Source organism: Arvicanthis niloticus, chromosome Y (assembly GCF_011762505.2).
Source record: "Arvicanthis niloticus isolate mArvNil1 chromosome Y, mArvNil1.pat.X, whole genome shotgun sequence".
Lineage (NCBI taxonomy): Eukaryota > Metazoa > Chordata > Mammalia > Rodentia > Muridae > Arvicanthis > Arvicanthis niloticus.
This window is the reverse complement of record NC_133431.1, coordinates 12,447,734-12,466,691: the sequence shown is the minus strand read 5'-3', so window position 1 is coordinate 12,466,691 and position 18,958 is coordinate 12,447,734. Positions and strand designations below refer to the sequence as shown.

Below are 18,958 nucleotides of genomic sequence, written 5' to 3'. Positions count from 1 at the left end.
TATTTTAAAATATGGTCCCCATAAAATCATGTGTTTGTACAATCATAGGGGGGCCAGGCAGTGGAATGTAGTAGTATAAATATGCTTCGCTCAGGGAGTGGGAGGAAGTTATTATGAGATGTGGCCTTGTTGGAGGAAGTGCATCACTATGGGGGTGGGCTTTGAAGTTCCACATGATGCAGAATGGGCCCTCCTACTAGCTCCCTGGCAGACAGTCTCTTCCTGGCTGCCTTTGGATTAAGATGCAGAACTGTCAGCTCCTTCGCCAGCATCATGTTTTCTTTCATGCCTGCCTTGCTTCCTGCTATGATGAAAAAGGACTAAATCTCTGAAACTGTAAGCCAGTCCCAATTAAACTGCTGCTTTTATAGGAGTTGCCTTGTTCATGATTTCTCTTCATAGCAATGGAAACACTGAGACAGAAACCCTGTGTGTGTATTTAATATGGTCAAGCCTTTGCACAATTCTCTAGTCTTCATTATCATGAAAGAATGTGTGCTAGAGTCTAAGCATGCCCCCTGTGACTCAGGACATATCCCCTCAGTCTTAAAAATGCCTCCAGAGTCCTAATCATGCTTTCTGCATCTCAGGACATGCCCCCATGAGTCTTAAGCACTCCCTCTGTGACTCAGGACATGCCCTCTATACTTTTTTTTTGGTTTTTTTTCTTTTCAGGGCTTTTAATAGTCATATGCAAGTCTGGTTCATTTCAGCTCCTTCACTGCGAAACCTGGGGGGTAGGGACTGCTTCAGTTTCTCTGCCTTCTCCTTGTCTGTGATGACCAGGGTGTAAAGGTACCTGCTGCAGCGGACCTAGAACTTCACGTTATCCTTGTTCTTCTTGATCTTGATGGATTTGGCATTTTTCAGCTGAGCTGTGAGCAAAAAGTCCTTGATTTCCTCAATTTTCTGAGGCATGGCAATGGGCTTTCAGGTCTGACATCCTCATGGGCAAGAACGGAAGACCTTTTTTTTGGTTTTTCAAGATAGGGTTTCTTTGTGTAGCCCTGCTGTCCTGGAACTCACTCTGTAGACCAGGATGGCCTCAAACTCAGAAATCCACCGGCCTCTGCCTCCTAAGTGCTTGGAGTAAAGGGCTGTGCCACGACCACCCAGCTGGTCCTATTCATCTTTAATGCCTGAGATTCTCTCTTCCTGTCCTGTTTTCTGGGTGAACATTACCTGTATAGTTGTCAGAGCACAGGCAATTTCAATGGCTTGCTCTCAGGGACTTAGCAAGTGCTTAAGTTGTTCCCTCCCTTATGCCATCTATACTAGAGCTTGCCCCCCTGTGTCTCAGGACACACCCTCTGAGTTTTAAGCACACCCACTGTGACTCAGGACATGCCCCCTCAATCTTAAACATGTCCTCTGTGACTCAGCGTATGCCCCTGAGTCCTAAGTCTGCCCCCTGTGACTCTGGACTGGCCTCTGAGTGCTAAACATGCACCCTGTGTCTCAGGACACAACCCCTGAGCCTTAAACATGCCCTATGTGACTCAGGACACACCCACAGAGTCCTAATGGACATGTTTAGTATAATGAAACATTTGCACACCTCTGTCGTCTTCATCATTATGAAACTATTCATACTGTACAGTGCTTACATACTGTGCTAAAGCCATTACGTCATGAGGTCCACTGAGATCCAACACAACTCAATCACAGGACAAGGCAAATGATAAGAGTTTATTGTAATCAAGTCACTATTGATAAATCAGGGCCACAAAATTACACTCAGAAGCTTAGCTGCAATACCCCGGCCTCAGCCCCACCCTGAACCAGAAAGTTATATAGCATCCAAAAGTCAAAACTACAAAGTCTTGTGCCAAGTTACAGTTACATTTTTCTCCCATTCACTTTTTTCTATTATTATTCTATGTCAAATGATAAAGAATGTAGGTTGTTTGGTCTACACTATCACAGCCATTTGTTCTTTTGTGGTTAGAACCATGCATTATATTTTGAGTAATAAAACAAGAATAATAGAAATCATGGTTAGGGACAGTTGTTATGTTTTAGGTAATAAAACATGAGTGATGAAAGCTGGTCAGATATTGTTAACTACACAGGTCCCCTATGACCTGGAATTTAAAATTAGTTTCAGTTTATGATTAAATGAAGGCTGGTGACAAAAAGGCAGTACTTAGGGCAAGTTTCTTTTGCTTCTTCCCAACATTTGTATGTTATAGGCATATTTGAATATGTAACAGAACACATTGAAGACATAACTTATAAATTTAATCAATGAGATAAAACCTTTTCACAATAAAGTCATCTATGAACATAGAAGAACACATCCTGGAGAGAAATGCTATGAATAAGCAATGTGGTAAAGCCTTTGCATGTAGCAGTCATCCTAGAAAACATGAGATAAATTCACAATGCAAGAAAAACCCCATAAACCTGGTCAATGTGTTAAAGTTGTGTACTTTCTGATATCTTGATAGAAGACTAAACTCTTTAGTAAGTAATGAATCTATTAAAGAGTTTGTATATTACAATAGTCTTTGAGCACCTTCAATAATATAAAAAGTCATCTGTGACTACAAATAATTTGTATGATCTTACCCAACACACATTGAGTTACTCAAGGTTATTCATTATGTAGAAAAAAAAAACATTGACAGGCGTCAACCATCAGTTCAAACTTTACGATGTCTCTCTATTTTGTTTACACTGGTAAACTCATTTGTACATACGAAGGCCACTGGTTTTTTTTTTTTTTTTTTTTTTTTTTTTTAGTTAATCATGTATCCAACAACTTTGCTGAAATTGTTTATTAGCTCTGGGAATTGTCTTTGGGAAGTTTTAGTTCACTTGTGCTTACTATCATATCATCTGCAGATTAAGATAATTTTACTTCCTCCTTAAATTTACAATTTAAGGAGGAAGTTATTTAACATTGTAAATTGCAATATAGGACTAGTTAACATTAAATTGTAAATTGCAGTATAGCACTAGTTAACATTAAATTGTAATTTCAATATAGGACTAGTTAACCTTAGAATTTTAGATAGTATTTTGAATAGATATGGAGAGAATGAATCACCTTCTCTTCTTTGTGAATTAGTGGAATTAATTAGAATTTCTCTCCATAATTTAATGTTGGCTATAGGTGTGCAGTAAAGTAACATTATTACATTTACCTGTGTTCCTTGTATCCTTAATCACTCCAAGAACTCTATCATACAGTGGGGTTAAATATTGTCAGAGAATTTTTCATCATCTAAGAGATTACAACTTTTTTTCTTACACTTTAATCACATTATGTTGAACCATCCCTGCACCTCTTGAACGAAGGCTACCTCATTGATCATGGTGAATGATCTTTTGACGTGGTTTCTATTTTATTTTTTTACTAAATATTTTTACATATTTGGTTTTAAAGAAAAATTGATCTACAATTCTCATTTGTTACTGAGACTTTATATTGCCTGGATATTTGAGCAACCATGGGTTCACAAAACAAATTGGCTAAGGTTTCTTCTATTTCTATATTGTTGACTACTTTGAGGAGTATTCTCATGAACTCCTCTTTGAAAGTCTGGTATGATTCTACCCTAAAATTCATGGCTCTGGGCTCTTTTTGGTGGCAGACTTGTAATGACTTCTCTTTTTCTAGATGTTTAGGCAGTTTGAATTGTTTCCCTTAGTTTGATTTAACTTTGGTAAGAGGAACCTATTGAGGAAATTTTACATTATTTTTGGAAATTCCAGTTAGATGGAGTTGAGGCTTTTTAAAACTATGTCATTATCATTCTTTAGATTTCTTCATTGTCTGTTATTTTGTCCCCATTTTCATTTTAGATTTTATTAATTTGGATATTCTCCATCTTTTCATAAGGGTTTGACTATCTTGTCTAATAAAAGGCTCAAAGGAGCAACTCGATGTTTCATTATATCTTCGCATTCTTCTCTTTCTATTTTGTTGATTTCAGCCCCCAAGTTGATAATTAACTGATGTCTAATCTAGTTTTTCATTGATTACTTCTTTCTGCTATAGAATTTAATGCATGCTGCTAAATTGCCAGTATGAGAGCCCTCCAGGTTTTTTATGTAGGCATTTTGTGTTATGAACTTTCTTCTTAACATCACACTCATTTTCTTTGTGTTCCATAAGATTCTACATGTTGCATATTCATTTGCATTGAATTTTTGAAAGTCTCCAATTTTTTTCTCTATGTTCATCTTAAGCTATTTTTCATTCATAATGAGGTGTTCAGCTTCCATGAGTTTGTAAGCTTTGTGTTCTTTCTGGTTTTGTTGATATCCAGCTGTAATCGATGGTGGTCTGATAGGAGTCATGGTGTTATTTCAATTTTCTTGTATGTATTGAGGTTGGAAGTGTGTCTGAATATGTGTTCAGTTTACAAGTAAGTTTCCTGAGGTGCTGAGCAGAAGGCATATTCTCCTGTATTTCAATAAAATGTTCTCTAAGTATCAACTGGACTCATGTTCATGTTGTCAGTTAGGTGGAATAATTTTCTGGTTTTGTGTTGTTGTTTTTTGGTGTTCTTGTTTTGTTTTTGGTCTGGAGAATTTGTCCACTGGTGAGAATGAGGTATTGAAATCTTGGAATATGGCTGGGCAGTGGTGGCGCAAGCCTTTAATCCCAGCACTTGGGAGGCAGAGGCAGGTGGATTTCTGAGTTTGAGGCTAGCCTGGTCTACAGAGTGAGTTCCAGGACAGCCAGAGCTACACAGAGAAACCCTGTCTCAAAAACAACAACAACAAAAAAAATCTTGGAATATAAGTGAATGAGTATTATTATGTGATTTTAACTTTAAAACACTTTCTTTTACAATGGTTGGTGACCATGTGTTTAAGGCGTAGATGTTGAAACTTGAAATGTCATTTTTGGTGATTTTTTTTTCTTTATGAAATTTTAGTGTTTTTCTCCAATTCCTTTGATTAATTTTCTTTAAATTTTATTTTGCTATATTTTAAAATGACTACAATAGCTTACTTCTTTCGTCCATCTGCTTGGAGTATCTTTTTACATCCATTTACTTTGAATTAATGCCCATTCTTGATGTTGAGTTATATTTCTTCTATGCAATAGAAGTTAGATATTTATTAGCATCTATTCTGTTAGCCTTTGTGTTTTTATTGGTGAACTGTGGTCATTTAAAGAGTCAATGAATGATGGTTGTTAACTCCTTGTATTTTGTTGTTGTTGCTGCTGCTGGTGATGGTGGAGCTGGTGTTGGGGTATTTGTGTGCTTTCCTTTCTTTTGAAGATAATACAAGATTATTTACTACCTGTGTTTTCATGTGTATTGTTAACTTCCTTGGGTTGGATTCTTTGTATATAACTTTGTGTAAGTTTGTGTAGATAGATATTGCTTAAATTTCACTTTAGCATGGAGTATCTGATTTTTCTATTAATAGCAATTAAATTTTTTCTACATATAATAATCTGGGCATCTGAAGTTTCTGCAGCATACATGTCCAAGACCTTCTGACATTTACAGACTCCAGTGTGAGGTCATCTGCAGTTTCAATAGATCTTTATTTATGTTTATTGCCTTTGACCTTTGCAGCTTTTAGGGTTCTTTCTTTGTACTGGGTGTTTTGATTATTATACAGAAAAAAGACTTCATATTATGATCCATTCTGTTTTGTGTTTTGATGATTCTTTTACTGTGACACACACCTTTCTCCTTATGTTAGGAAATATTTCTTCTAAAATTTTGTCATCAATATTTTCTGAGAATTTGATCTAATATTCTTCCTCTAGTCCTAGTATCCTTATGTTTTATCCTTTCACAATGTCCTGGGTTTTCTAGATATTTTATGTTAGGAAGTTTTAGATTTATCATTTTCTTTGTGTGATATTTCCATCCCTTCTATTGTATCTTCAAGGCGTGAGATTTGTCTTCCGTCTCTGTATTCTGTTTGTGAGTCTTTCCTCTGTAGTTCCTCTGTGCAGCCCTAAGGTTTTGTTTCCATCATTCCCTCATTTTTTTTTTTCATTATTGTTTCTATTTCCACTTTTAGGTATTAAACTGTTTTGTGTCCTTCTACTCTTGGTTTGGTTTTTTTTTTTTTTTTTTTTTTTGGCTTTATTTATAAGATTGGTTGGTTTTCTCCACTTTTTTGTTTATGTTTTCCTGGCTGTCTTTGAGGTATTTATTGATTTGCTCCAATTCTTGGGTTTTCCTGTATTTGTTTAAGTGATTTAGTCATTTTCACTTTAAGGGCCTCTATTATCTTCACATAGATGGTTTCAAAGCCTTTTTCTACTACGTCAGCTATATTGGAATATTTAAGACCTTCTTTGGGAATATAAATGGGCTCACACTCATCAACCAGAGGGTAATAAATGTTAGTTCTTATTATAGAATCAAGTACCGATATCGTAGAATGGAATGTGGCTATCACTTCTGGAAGTGAAAAGGTCCATTTTATGTCAATGTACTTCATATACAATAGTTTCTGTCCACACAGTGAAATTTATGGTGGGACCCAGCATAGGCTCCATGATAGATTCTGTGAAGTATTCAGCTTACATTTAACCCAATGTTTCATTAATGCCATGATTGTTTTTTCTCCTTAAATTGGACAGGGAGGCAAGTGAACGACTTTTTAAATAAGTTACTTTTGTTGAGAAGATGGTTTTAATAAGATTGCTTCCAATCACTAACACTGGAGTCACCATTACCAAAACAAAACAAAACAAAACAAACAAAAGAAACAACTGGTGGTGACAGGGTAATAATTTTCTAATTTGCCAGCATGTATTTATTCATGTCAGGTGAATGAAGACAAACTAGATTGATAGGTATATAATTTGGGAACTTTAGCATAATCCAATAAGTATTGAATTTCTAACTTTGGAGATATGTCCAATGCACTTTCAGCAGTAAGTCAGGTCAGATGATTGAGACACAGGCCATTGGCTGTAGCTGTGTGTGTCATGTTACAGATCACAGAAGCTAACACTGCACATAGCAGCCAAGTCAAAGAGTACTGTATTAATGCCACTTTCCCTTCCAGTAAACCATCTGCTCCTTTTCAAACTCAATGTAGATGTATATTTTTTCAATTATGTTTCTTTTTTCCTTTTTAAATTAAACTTTAAAATTTATTTTACATTCCAAAGTTGTTCGCCTTTCTGGTCCCTCTTCCCTGAGGTCTTCTCCCCATCTTCTTCCCTGCTGCCTCTGAGAGGTTTCTTTCCCACCCTCTCACCACCAGCACCTCACCTCCACTAGCTTCCCTTTTCCCTGGGGCATCAAGTTTCTACAGGGTTAAGTGCATCCTCTCCCATTATAGCCAGACAAGGCAGTCCTCTGCTGCACACATGCCTGGGGCCATGAACCAACACCTATATGCTTCTTGGTTTTTGGCTTAGACTCTGGAAGCCCTGAAGTGTCCAGATTTGCTGACACTGTTGTTCTTTCTATGGGGTTGACATCCTTTTCACCTCCTTAAGTTTTTCCTCTGACTCTTCCATATGAAACATTTCACGATAGATAGATAGATAGATAGATAGATAGATAGATAGATAGATAGAGAAAATCAACAAGATGGATAAACTTTTAGCCAAACTAATGAAAGGACACAGACACAATATCCTAATTACCAAAATCCGAAATGAAAAGGGAGGCATACAATTATATATATCTTCTCCTCAGCACCTCATGGTATCTTCTCCAAAATTGACCATGTAATCTATCACAAACCACAGGGCAGTTCTGGTACTCGCCTTTAATCCTAGCACTTGGGAGGCAGAGTCAGGTGGATTTCTGAGTTCCAGGCCACCCTGGTCTACAGACTGAGTTCCAGGAAAGCCAGGGCTACACAGAGAAACCCTGTCTCAAAAAACCAAAAAAAAAAAAAAAATCGGTCACAAATCAAGCCTCATCAGATACAGGAAAACTGAAATATTCTCATGCATCCTATGAAATCAGTATAGAATAATCTGGACTTCAATAATAACAAAAACAATAGAAAGCCACATTCTGAACAACTTTCTATACAATGATAACTTGTTCAGGAAAGAAATAAAGAAATTGTTGGGGGCCAACTTTTAGCAGAAAGCGGCTATCAGCTTTGCAGCCATCTTGAGCCATATACCCTGACATGTGACTTGGATTACAATAGCCTACAATAGCTGAGCACACTCCAATAATCTTGGTTTAGATACCTTGAGATTAAAGGTACGTGAGATTAAAGGTATGTAACTTAAGAGTGACTTAAAAGTGTAGAGATAAGATTTAGAAACAATACCTAAGGGCATGATTAAAGGTGTGACCAAAAGGCATGGCTTAGAAGTGAGACATATAAAAGGCAGAACAGAACAGAGAACCAGACAGACTAGATTGGAGAATCAGAAACAGCAGAGAGAAGACAGAGAAGGAGACACTTTAGACTCAGACAGAGTCAGAGAAGATCTGAGAGAACCTGAGAAGACAGAGAAAGAATCAGACAGGAATTAGGCATTAGGTAGCAGGCACTTGGAATTCAAGACTTAGGATTTAGACTAAGAAGAGACTGAAGAATGAACGGGATTGAAACACACTGTCTGGTCTCCATTCTTCGAGTCCGACCTCACTTTCTCTCTTGCTGAACCCTGACCCGCGGACCAGAGCGGCAGCTTGGGCCGAGATTGAGTGGCCTCCCAAACGCGGGCAGCCCAGGCCTCAACATTTTGCTCATGCAGCAACATTTTTTGGCCACTGGAACGTGGGGCTAGTGCGGCTCCCAACATAAAAGGACAGTAAGCTTTGCAGTTTGGTTTTGGCCTGTAAAATCAAATTCTTTTTTTGGATATTTTATTTATATTTCAGATGTCATCCCCTTTCCCTAATTCCCCTCCCTAGAAAACCCCTATCCCATCCCCCTTTTCCTTCTTGCTTTTATGCAATTTTTAAAATGTTAATCAAAGGCTTTATAAGTTTGGTAATGCTCAACCAGAAGTGTAACCCAATACCCAACCTAGATATATAAACTATCTTTGACTGGTGGAGACTTGAACATCTGCCTCCATGTCTCCCTCTCTTTCTTTCTCTCTTTCTTTCTCTCTTTCTTTCTCTCTCTCTCTCTCTCTCTCTCTCTCTCTCTCTCTCTCTCTCTCTCTCTCTCATCACCTAGCTTCTCGTCTCCATCTTCTCCTCTCCTTACTCCATCTCTTTCTCTCGGTACTCCTTCCCCCTTAGCTCCTCCTACAAATCACCCTTCCTGTTAAAATAAAACTTTTCTCTCAAAATACGATTAGAACATAATTATGCCTATTTGTACCAGTGAGGTACAAGATAGTCCTAATACCCAGTCCATCATTTTGTTGATGGGGGAAGCAGCAACTATCCTGTTCCAGGCCCATTCTGAAATTCGTCTAGTTTCCTAAGATTCTCTTATTTTGTGTCATGCAGAATGCCAGTGGAAATAGGCACTCATTACTATGAGGACAGAGTGGAAGCCTCCCTCTGGACTTCAGCCAGGGATTGCAGCACCCACAACTGTTCCCTACAACAACAAAACAATTTGTTGCTAAATGGCTAAATATATATTTAAGTGTCCTCTGATTAAGATTAAATAATTATATAATAGTAAAGTTTTCCAAGGGTTTGTTGCTAGTGTTTTCCAACAGCTATGTGTACATGATAGCACACCAATACACACTGCCTGGAATGACAAGTCTCCTTTCTTAATTATGAAGACCTGTTTGAGAAAGCTCTTGACTACATGTACCTGCACTTCTCTACTCTCACAGCTCTGGTTCTTGGATATTTTAGGAAGTACAAAGACACTCTCATTGTGTAGGTTATTAACCTCACTCTTCCAGCTACATCCTGCTCATGTCTTTCACTTTCAGCTTCCTCTTCTCCTTGCTCTTTAACTGGTATCTCAGCATGGCCACCTGCAACCCACAGCAAACCACATTTGGTGTCCTGTTCACAGTGGCTATTTCTGCTGTGATGGCCAAGGCAAGTACAATGTGTGGTTCTGGCTTTCAATTAAATTATCCAGGCATAAAGATGAGAGTGGTGCTGGTAAGGGGGGCACCTAATTTTGTTATTCCTATTTGTATTGTGTTTACACTTGTTCTCTTTGGAATCTTTGATAACATCTACTTTTATTGGGACTGATACACGCTCTTAATTTTCTTTTCTTTCAACAAAATCTCAGTTATTACATTCTACTTGGGTTTCTTGGCTCCACAGAATTTCAATTGACTTTCTTAGCCCAAAATCTGTCCTAAATGGTGTGGCAGGAGTGAGTGGGTGGGTGAGACAGCTCACTCATAGTATCACCCAGAAGGGAGGATGGATTGGGAGTTTGCAGAGGAACACCTGGAAGGAGAATAACATTTGAAATGTAAGTAAATAAAATAACCAACAAAATAAATATAGAAAAAGAATTAGAAAATAAAATCTGCCCTAAACTCAAGGAAGTCAAGTTTCCAACACTCAGTATGTCAGTGTTCTATAGTGATGGGATAGCCTTCCTCACTGTCTTCCTCAGCACTAAAGAGAAGGCCATCATGACCATGAAAGTCTTCTACATGTTGGCTCTGAGGTATTGTGGTATTTTGTTAATATCAGATTTAATTTCTCTTTAAAAGTCTAGAGAAAATTACTTTATTAAATCTTTATTAGTTTAAAATTTTTAGATGATACTTAATAAGACATTTTGCTTTGTGTAAAGAAACTAAAGAACATACAAAAATTTAAGTACTATACAGTATTAATACTTACAAAATGTACAATACTGTCCAAGATAACACCTATCACTAAGTTGTGATGTAGACGGAATCTATTTATTTGTGTCTTTCTCTTCTTGTGGTGATTGTTTACTGTTGGAGATTCTGTTGGTATTTCCGATATAAGCTGTGCTACTTGATTTGTGTCAGTTTTACACAACCTAGCTACATTGGGAATAGGAATCTCAACTGAGCAATAACCTCCTTCATCTTGACCTGTAGGCATTTCTATGAAGATTATTCTAAAGAATGATTCATGTTCAACTGCCAAAATTTTTGTGGACTGTGTCACCCTCCAAAAGGTGATTTTGGATGACATAAGGAAAAGAGCTGTAGACATCACAGAGAACAAGGCAATAAGAGATATTCCATGAACTCTTTATTATCTCCTAGATCCAGATTCTTGTCTTTGCTTCTCTCAATGAACTGTGATCTGAGGTATATACGTAAATAAATGCTTTTCTTACATATGTCTTTTGGTCATGGTGTTTGAAACCTCAACAGAAGGTAATACACCTGAACAGTATTATGTTGCCACAGCTGAGATTAGGAATATCATAGAATACTGAAGTACTATAAGAAATTGATTTGGAAATGAATACTTGACTGAACATAATCAGAGAACAAACCATAGTGATATCATGGCACATGGTTGCTGGTTCTCACAGAGGTATTGAATTTTGGTTCAGCATTATAATATACTCTGAGGATATTAGAAATGGTAAGTGCCATACTAAGAAGGACACTGTGTTTGAAAAGGATAACAGGGTTCAAATTATTCCTACAGTATAAAGGTCTTGAACTTTATGTGCAAACAACTCATATAAATAAGATCTGAAAACTTTTTAAAAATGAGGTGAAAATGATGATTAACCTACAATCTTAATAACAATAATTTCATTAAAGTGTGTGAACACATGAATCACCCCAGCTAAAGGGTCCCATTATTTGTTTTATCAAAATAGAAGTTAAAAACTTTGAGTTTAAAATTACACACACACACACACACACACACACACACACTTTACGTACACATAAATCATTTCTGACCATCAGTTCTTCAAGTCGAATGTCATTTTTGTGTCATTGTATTTTGTGTCATTTTCTTCTATTTTTTAATCTGTTGTTTTGGGGGTTTGTTTTTTAGATTGTAGCTTAATTATGTGTTTATATTGCATTTCCTGCCTCTAAGAGCTCCTTTATACCCACTTCTGAACTCCTGAAATAAACATGGCATCTTATTTCATTAATAGTTTTAGTGTGCATATGTATATGTACATACATTTGTAAATATACATTGTGAATTCCATGTAATTTTTATTTCAAATATGTCTCCAGGACTTATTACTCAGTACTATACAACCAATTTGTGTTCCCTTCCCTGGGTGAGTGACACAAATCAAGTAGCACAGCTTATACTGGAAATATGAACAGTATCTTCAACAGTAAACAATCATCACAAGAAGGGAAAGACACAAATATATAGATTCCATCTACATCACAACTTAGTTAGAGGTGTTACCTCAGACAGTATTGTACATTTTGTATTAATACTGTATTGTTCTTAAAAGTACTCTTCCATTTCCAACTTTAATCAGTTACATATAGTTATTATTTAGGCTTGAGGCCATTTAATCTTTTAAACATTCAGTTTGGCATGTTCATTAATATCATCATTTTTTAGCTCAAATATGTGTGGTCATGTTAGTGACACCTTTAGAATACCGTGTACTATTTATAAAAAAACATTCTTGCAGTAAGCTCCTCATCTTCTGGGTTTCAAGGGTTTCCCTTCTTTGCTTCAATGTTCTCTAAGTGTGTGTAGGTTTTTTAGATGTATCTATTGCTTGCTTTTAAATATACACATTGTACTAAAAGAATCATTAAGAAATCAGTTCCATATACACAAAGAAATATAGCATTTATACTCTGAAGTGTTGTGAATTTAACTCTCACTTTGCTCTTATATTTAAAAGCATCTGCATACACCTCCAGAAATTGATGCACATGTTAGTTCACACATTATTATTGTGACAGTGTTAATATGTCTACCAAAAATGTGGTTAGATTGTATGCGCCATATCCAAAACAACTTTAAAATTATTTTAAATGTTCACTTGCACATGTACATATGTATCTCTTAACATGAGTTATTGTTTGTTTCTATGGCTGCTGGGAAATGTGAGAGTTCCTCCAGGCTGAAAGTTGCATGCAGTGGCCATGGCTCACTAATGGCCTCTCCATGACTCCTCACAGTGTGGCCCTTACACGAGAAGGTCCATGGGTTTTTACAGACTTTAATGTCATGGTGGATGGTGGATGGATCTGGATCCATGCCCCTGAAATCCAGGGCAGACCTGAGTTGAATAAGGATGGGGACAGGTGTTAGGGGATGGAAAAGAATGTTTAATTGTCTCTACCCTCTGGCCTTCAGGTACCTTTTTAGTATGTAAACCTTTCTATGGCCTGAGGCCTGTTCTTCATGACTGTTGGCCATAGACCTATCTATGGGAGTGTTTGTGGAGGGCTGAAGCTAAATGAAGAGAACCAGGGCCCAGGAGCCGAGCTGAACTCCTGCCTCCAATAATGGTCCGGGGTCCCAAGCTCATGCTCGACCAAGCACCCAGCTGCTTCTCACAGCCCACTGCCCCACAATTGTTTAGCATGATTAAATTGTTATAAACGTAGTGGGCATAAATTAGAAAAGGCAATCATGTAATAGTCATGAAAAAGTTAAATGTATGAATTTCTTCTATGTTTCACTATGAATGTGCTTGCTCACTTAAGCAGCAGAAGACAGGAACAGGTTTATAAAAAACAATCACTTTCCTTTATGTTATTTCCATTTTGGTTTAAATGCCACAGATTTTTAACTAACATTTTAATTGTAAAATATTTACAGCTGTTACAAACTTCCTTGGAGAATTTTCTCTTCTATTATAGAATTAAACCACATTAAGTACTTAATTAAAAATTATGTTTTTGAAGTAAACACTGAGCTTGGAAAATATTCAAATAAAGATCAATATTATAGGGTGGGATTTGAGATAATAAAACAGGGAAAGCTTTGAGTCGTGTAATAAGGAAGGAAACTATCAGTCTCTTTTTGTATAAAAATTGAATTTTTTAGTTGGGTTTTTAAGAGTTCTATGTAAATTGATCTATTAGTAAATTTATTTTTAATTCATGAATATTTATAGAACATGTGCTACTACTCTGTATATGTAAAAAAAATTAAAGCTAATAACTACTCTCTAACTTATATTTTAGTGTATCTTTTCTTTTAACATATCTACTTTTGTTGTGTGTGGTGATTCACATCTATGATCTCAGCATCTGAGAGGTAGAGACAGGAGGATCAAGTGTTCAAAGTCATACACAGTTACATAAATGAGTTTGAGGCCAGTTTGGGTTTCATGAGTCCCTATCCCAAAAAAGATCTGAAAATTAAATACATAGTCTCTGTTGTTGCTGTTTGCAAACAGCTTTAGGCTCAATATGTGTTCAAAATCTGGCAAATTACAAGGAAAATCAAATGAGTTCTTACATGAATTACTGAGGATGCTTTTTAATGTATAGAGTTAATGCTTTAAAACAAATAAGTTACGGTGTTGCAAAGAAATATACATGACAGATTATTTTCTGTCCAGTGAAATTTCTAAATAATGTATGTGTTTCTGTAATGAAAATTACATTTTGCAATCAAATGTGTTAGAATTAATATAAAGAATTCTTTGAATTGTTCTGTAATCTTGACATATGGAATACTCTGTGCAATTCTATGACCTTTACTTATGATCGTTATCTATATTTTGTGTAATAGTGGCATAACAGAAAGTATCACATAAATTACCTTTTCCTGTTTTAAGCCAATAGCCTTGTACAGCTAATTATCAAGAATTAACACAGCTGCCTTTATGTAGGTTGGCTTCTGAGTCATGACAATGATGATGTGTGTTTAGATCAAGTGTTACCTCCTGTAACTAAGCTTACATCTCTGCAAAAGTGAAAATCATTTGTAAGTGCAGCTACATTAAAGGACTTGTCTACATGTATAAACAGTTTTATTACAGGTTTTGTAACATTAGTATCCTTTTATCAATATTGTTTTTTTTCATGCTCATTTACCCTCCTTGTTTTGTATTCATAATAAAACTTGTCAGAATTTTAAGCTGTCAAAAAAAGAGAAAGAAACCAGTTTCAGTTGGTCTTTAACCCCTCTTGCCTTTTTTTTTTGAAGCACAAAGAGTACTTTCTGGCACCATGCATGTTATTCAGTATAGATGCAACTTCCAGTTGGGCACCAGACTGACATTTTCAGATTTAATGACTTAAGTAAGTGTTGTCCACAGGAAAAAAAGCCTTACATCCAGGATGTATACAGCAAAGACATCACTCAAATCTCAGAGATTTGTGTGAAAAAGTGCATGGAAATATTATAAGACCTGCACAGGTTTAACTCATATAATACATAGAAGGGGATGCGAACTCAAAGTCCCACTTCTACACAAGATATTATTGGCAATTTATATTTGTTGCAAAAGATTTAATGTTTTCTATAACATAGTGTCACTGATTGTAGCACCACACTCCAGGGAAAGACCATGACTTGTAGTTTAAGCCCAACATGAACAAAAATTTAAATTGTTTTCTTGGGGTGTGTGTGTGTGTGTGTGTGTGTGTGTGTGTGTGTGTATGTGTGTTGTCAGAATTCTTGTTTATTTTATTTTATTTTGAGCATTGTATTGTCATAATGATTTTCTCTTAGTTTTGTCTGACATTTTATACTTTGCTTAAAGAGAGAGAGAAACATGAAATTTGTTGCACAGTTAATTGGAAGGATTGGTAGAAGTTTGCAAAAGAGAAAATATGATCAAATATATATTATTTGAAAAATATTTAATTAAAAATAAAATTACAATTACCTATATAAATGTTTAACAGTGTGTATATTAAAATAATACTGTTCAAAGAATTGTGTAACTTGGGTTAATAAGTGTCACCCAAGATACACAGACAATCTAATATGAATTTCGGTATTATGTATAAGAAACCATGTTTATAGCCGTTGTTCGGGGGAATTAAAAATACTATGACAACTAGGTTATGGCCATTCATCTTAGTTGCCTACCAGAAGTTAAAGCTGTGCATTATTACTGAATGCACCCTACTCTTCTGCTACAGGACATGGAAGTATAGAGCTGAACCTGACCAGGAAAATTCCTTCCTGAGGACAGTCATTCAGCATAATTGAGTGAGTTATGAAATGTTTCTCAAAGAGATAAACAAATCCAAATTCTACTCAGATATAAAACTAGAGAACCACCACAAAGCCTAGAATGAATACATATATTCTACTATGAACTGTGGCAAGTCCAACTAGGAATAACCAACACCTGTGTAATTGTCCTTAATGTACTCAACAGAAACAAAAATGTTTGTGTCTATAAACCTAAAAAGTACCATTATCTGTTGAGGTCTTGGAGCCTAAAGGAAAATCTAATAATGTTCTTTCTCTAAACCAGACTATTTTTTAATGTCTACTCTTATAGCCATAAATAAGCATGCTCTTGTTTACTCATGCTACAGATTGTTTTTAATAGACTTTGTAGCATTGCACAAAACCTTAACTTGTTAACATATAAAAACAACTAACTGTGCGGTGTCCAACCCCAAGCGATATATTCACAACCTGACCACCAACAGATCAGGGAATACCATGTAAAGGGACTGGAACATGGTGACACCTGGAGGAATAGGGTGCTTGTTAAGAGACAATTTCTTGTCTGTAATAGTGGAGTTGCACTTATGATACCTTTAAAATAGAGTCAACTAAGTAAGACATACAAAATGACATCTTGCTTCAGACTCCTAATTGATCAGGTTACTATCATATACCACCATGCCTGACTTGACAAGTATGTTTTCATTAAAAAGAAAAAAATAAGAAAACACTTCAATCCTATCGTTTTGTGTTTAAGATGCAGTACTTGATTTGCACCAAATTTGGCAACATGTTCTAGTTTGATTTTTTGCTGTGCTTAAACACTGACCAAAGCTATTTGGGGAATAATATGGTTCATTGTGCTTCCTAGTTATAGTCTGCTATGGAAAAAGCCTAGGCAGAAACTGAGAAGACCATGGAGGAATACAAATTACTGGTTTTCTCAGCCTGCTTTTCTATTCTGGCCAGGTATGTATATTTAAGGATAACACTGCCCACACTGGTTGGGTCCCGTCACATTGATCATTAATCCAGGAGATGCCCTAAAGTCATGTTCAAATCCCCCCCCCTTTCAAGTGACTCTAATTTGCTCAAGATGACAAAACTAACCACCACAATGGTTTACATATTTTTATTAAACTGGCTTGTGAGATACATAATATGAAATTCAAAATAAAAAGCAAAAAGTTAAAAAATAAATAAATAAAAGTAAATGGAAAGAAAGAACACTGCTAAGAAAGACATCTGAGGAAGACGTATGTGGATAGATCTCAATTCATGAGCAAAGGATTTGAAAATACTAGTGTCCAATGTCAGTGTTCTTCACAGGGCAACCTTGGCTGTGGATGTGCTCATTAATCAAGAGGATAGGATGACCTGTTTTGTGTATTGTCATCTTGTTTCACAAACCATACCTGTCATTGCCCACTGGCCCGTAAAAAGTGTTCATAATGGAAAACATGGAGGTTATACAAGGCTTCCCTGGCAACAGTTGCTGTTGAGTGTCAAATCTATCAACAGGAATGACCAACACTGAACCACAGATGTGGCATCATTCCCCAGGGTTACCTAATAACATCTGGTTGACAGTTGACTATATTGGACCACTTCCATTCTAAAATCATAATGCTTCCTTACTGGAGCAGATACTATTTGGCTGTGGAGTTATCTTTCCTGCATGTAATGCTTCTCCCCAAACCACAATATTACAGAATGCCTTATATGTAATTGGAGAATGCTTTACTCACCACCATGCTGCAATACAATACTGCTTCTAAATAAGAACCTTACTTCAAATCAGAGAAGTAAAACACTGTGCCAACAAAGTTTGTTACATGTTTTATGTCTGGAATGCAGGAGAACCTTAGGATATCTCTTGGTGCTACCAAGTTTTTCATTTAAGTAAATTGTAAAATGCAACAACCTAACCTAGACAGAATGACAAAGGGCACAGATACATCAGAAATATATGTATGGGTCACTGTTCTAGGAAAGGGGTCATAACTTGCTGAGGTGCTAGTAGAGGAAGATGAAGGCACAACAAATGAGTACTAGGGGGAGGTAGTAATAAATAGCAGATAGGGCTGCATGGGCATTTGCACAAAAGACGATTCCATTATGAATGATTTTTTTATTCTGTTAAGAATGCATTTATGTGGATATTTTTGTTTTGTATCCTCAATTTCTTTGTCAAGTGATGTAACACCAATATTGATAACATGGATGGTAATCATAATGAAGTTCAACATAACATAGCAGAAGAATGTTCTTTGACAGGTGACACCAAGAATTCTTAATAAATAATGTATTTTCACTTGCCCATGCCTCCTTAATAGTAGTGGGATAATATATGAATTGAATATGTGCAGTTCTTATGAATAATGAGAAATTATCTGTGAGTTCATTTGATCATCAGTTCTTTTGTGTTTTGATGATAGTGTTTCCATGAAATCACCCAACATCTCTGCCCATTGTATTTATTGGCATGCTTTCCCACAGAGATCCATGAGTCTTGAGTGGTATTGTTGCTCTATACAAACTGGTAGTAAGAAGATATTCCTGAAGACAACCCTGACTTATTTCATCAGATATGGATGAGTTAAGCAGGTCCACAACAAGAAGCTTAACTTATGATGAGTAGAATTCAAATTGCTATAAATGATACCCCATGCTACTAGAGGAAAAGTTAAAAAGAATAAAACCAAGTGGGAACCACACCAGAAAGATTCCTCCAATTCTATATGTACACTTAAAACCAAGAATGTAACCTCTTATAAAATTTTTTCTCATCCAATGCTCAGAGAAAAGTGAAGAAAATGATTTTGAAAGATCTTGAGACTGAAAGCTGGCTGTGAAGATATATCTCCTAGGAATGGCATAAGTAGATCATGATGTCTTATTAATACTACCCCCAACATGTGATCTAAAGAAGGAACACAGCAGTGAGCATACCAAACTTAATGGAAGAAAGTTTCCACACGTTAGCCTACACAGGCACTTAGAGGAAATTATAAATCAGGGAA

General features: G+C 36.2%; 1 pseudogene; it reads right to left on the bottom strand.

Moving 5' to 3' along the window:
• Positions 1 to 665: 665 nt before the first annotated feature.
• Positions 666 to 918, bottom strand: LOC143437335 (large ribosomal subunit protein eL38 pseudogene; annotated as a pseudogene).
• Positions 919 to 18,958: the final 18,040 nt, after the last annotated feature.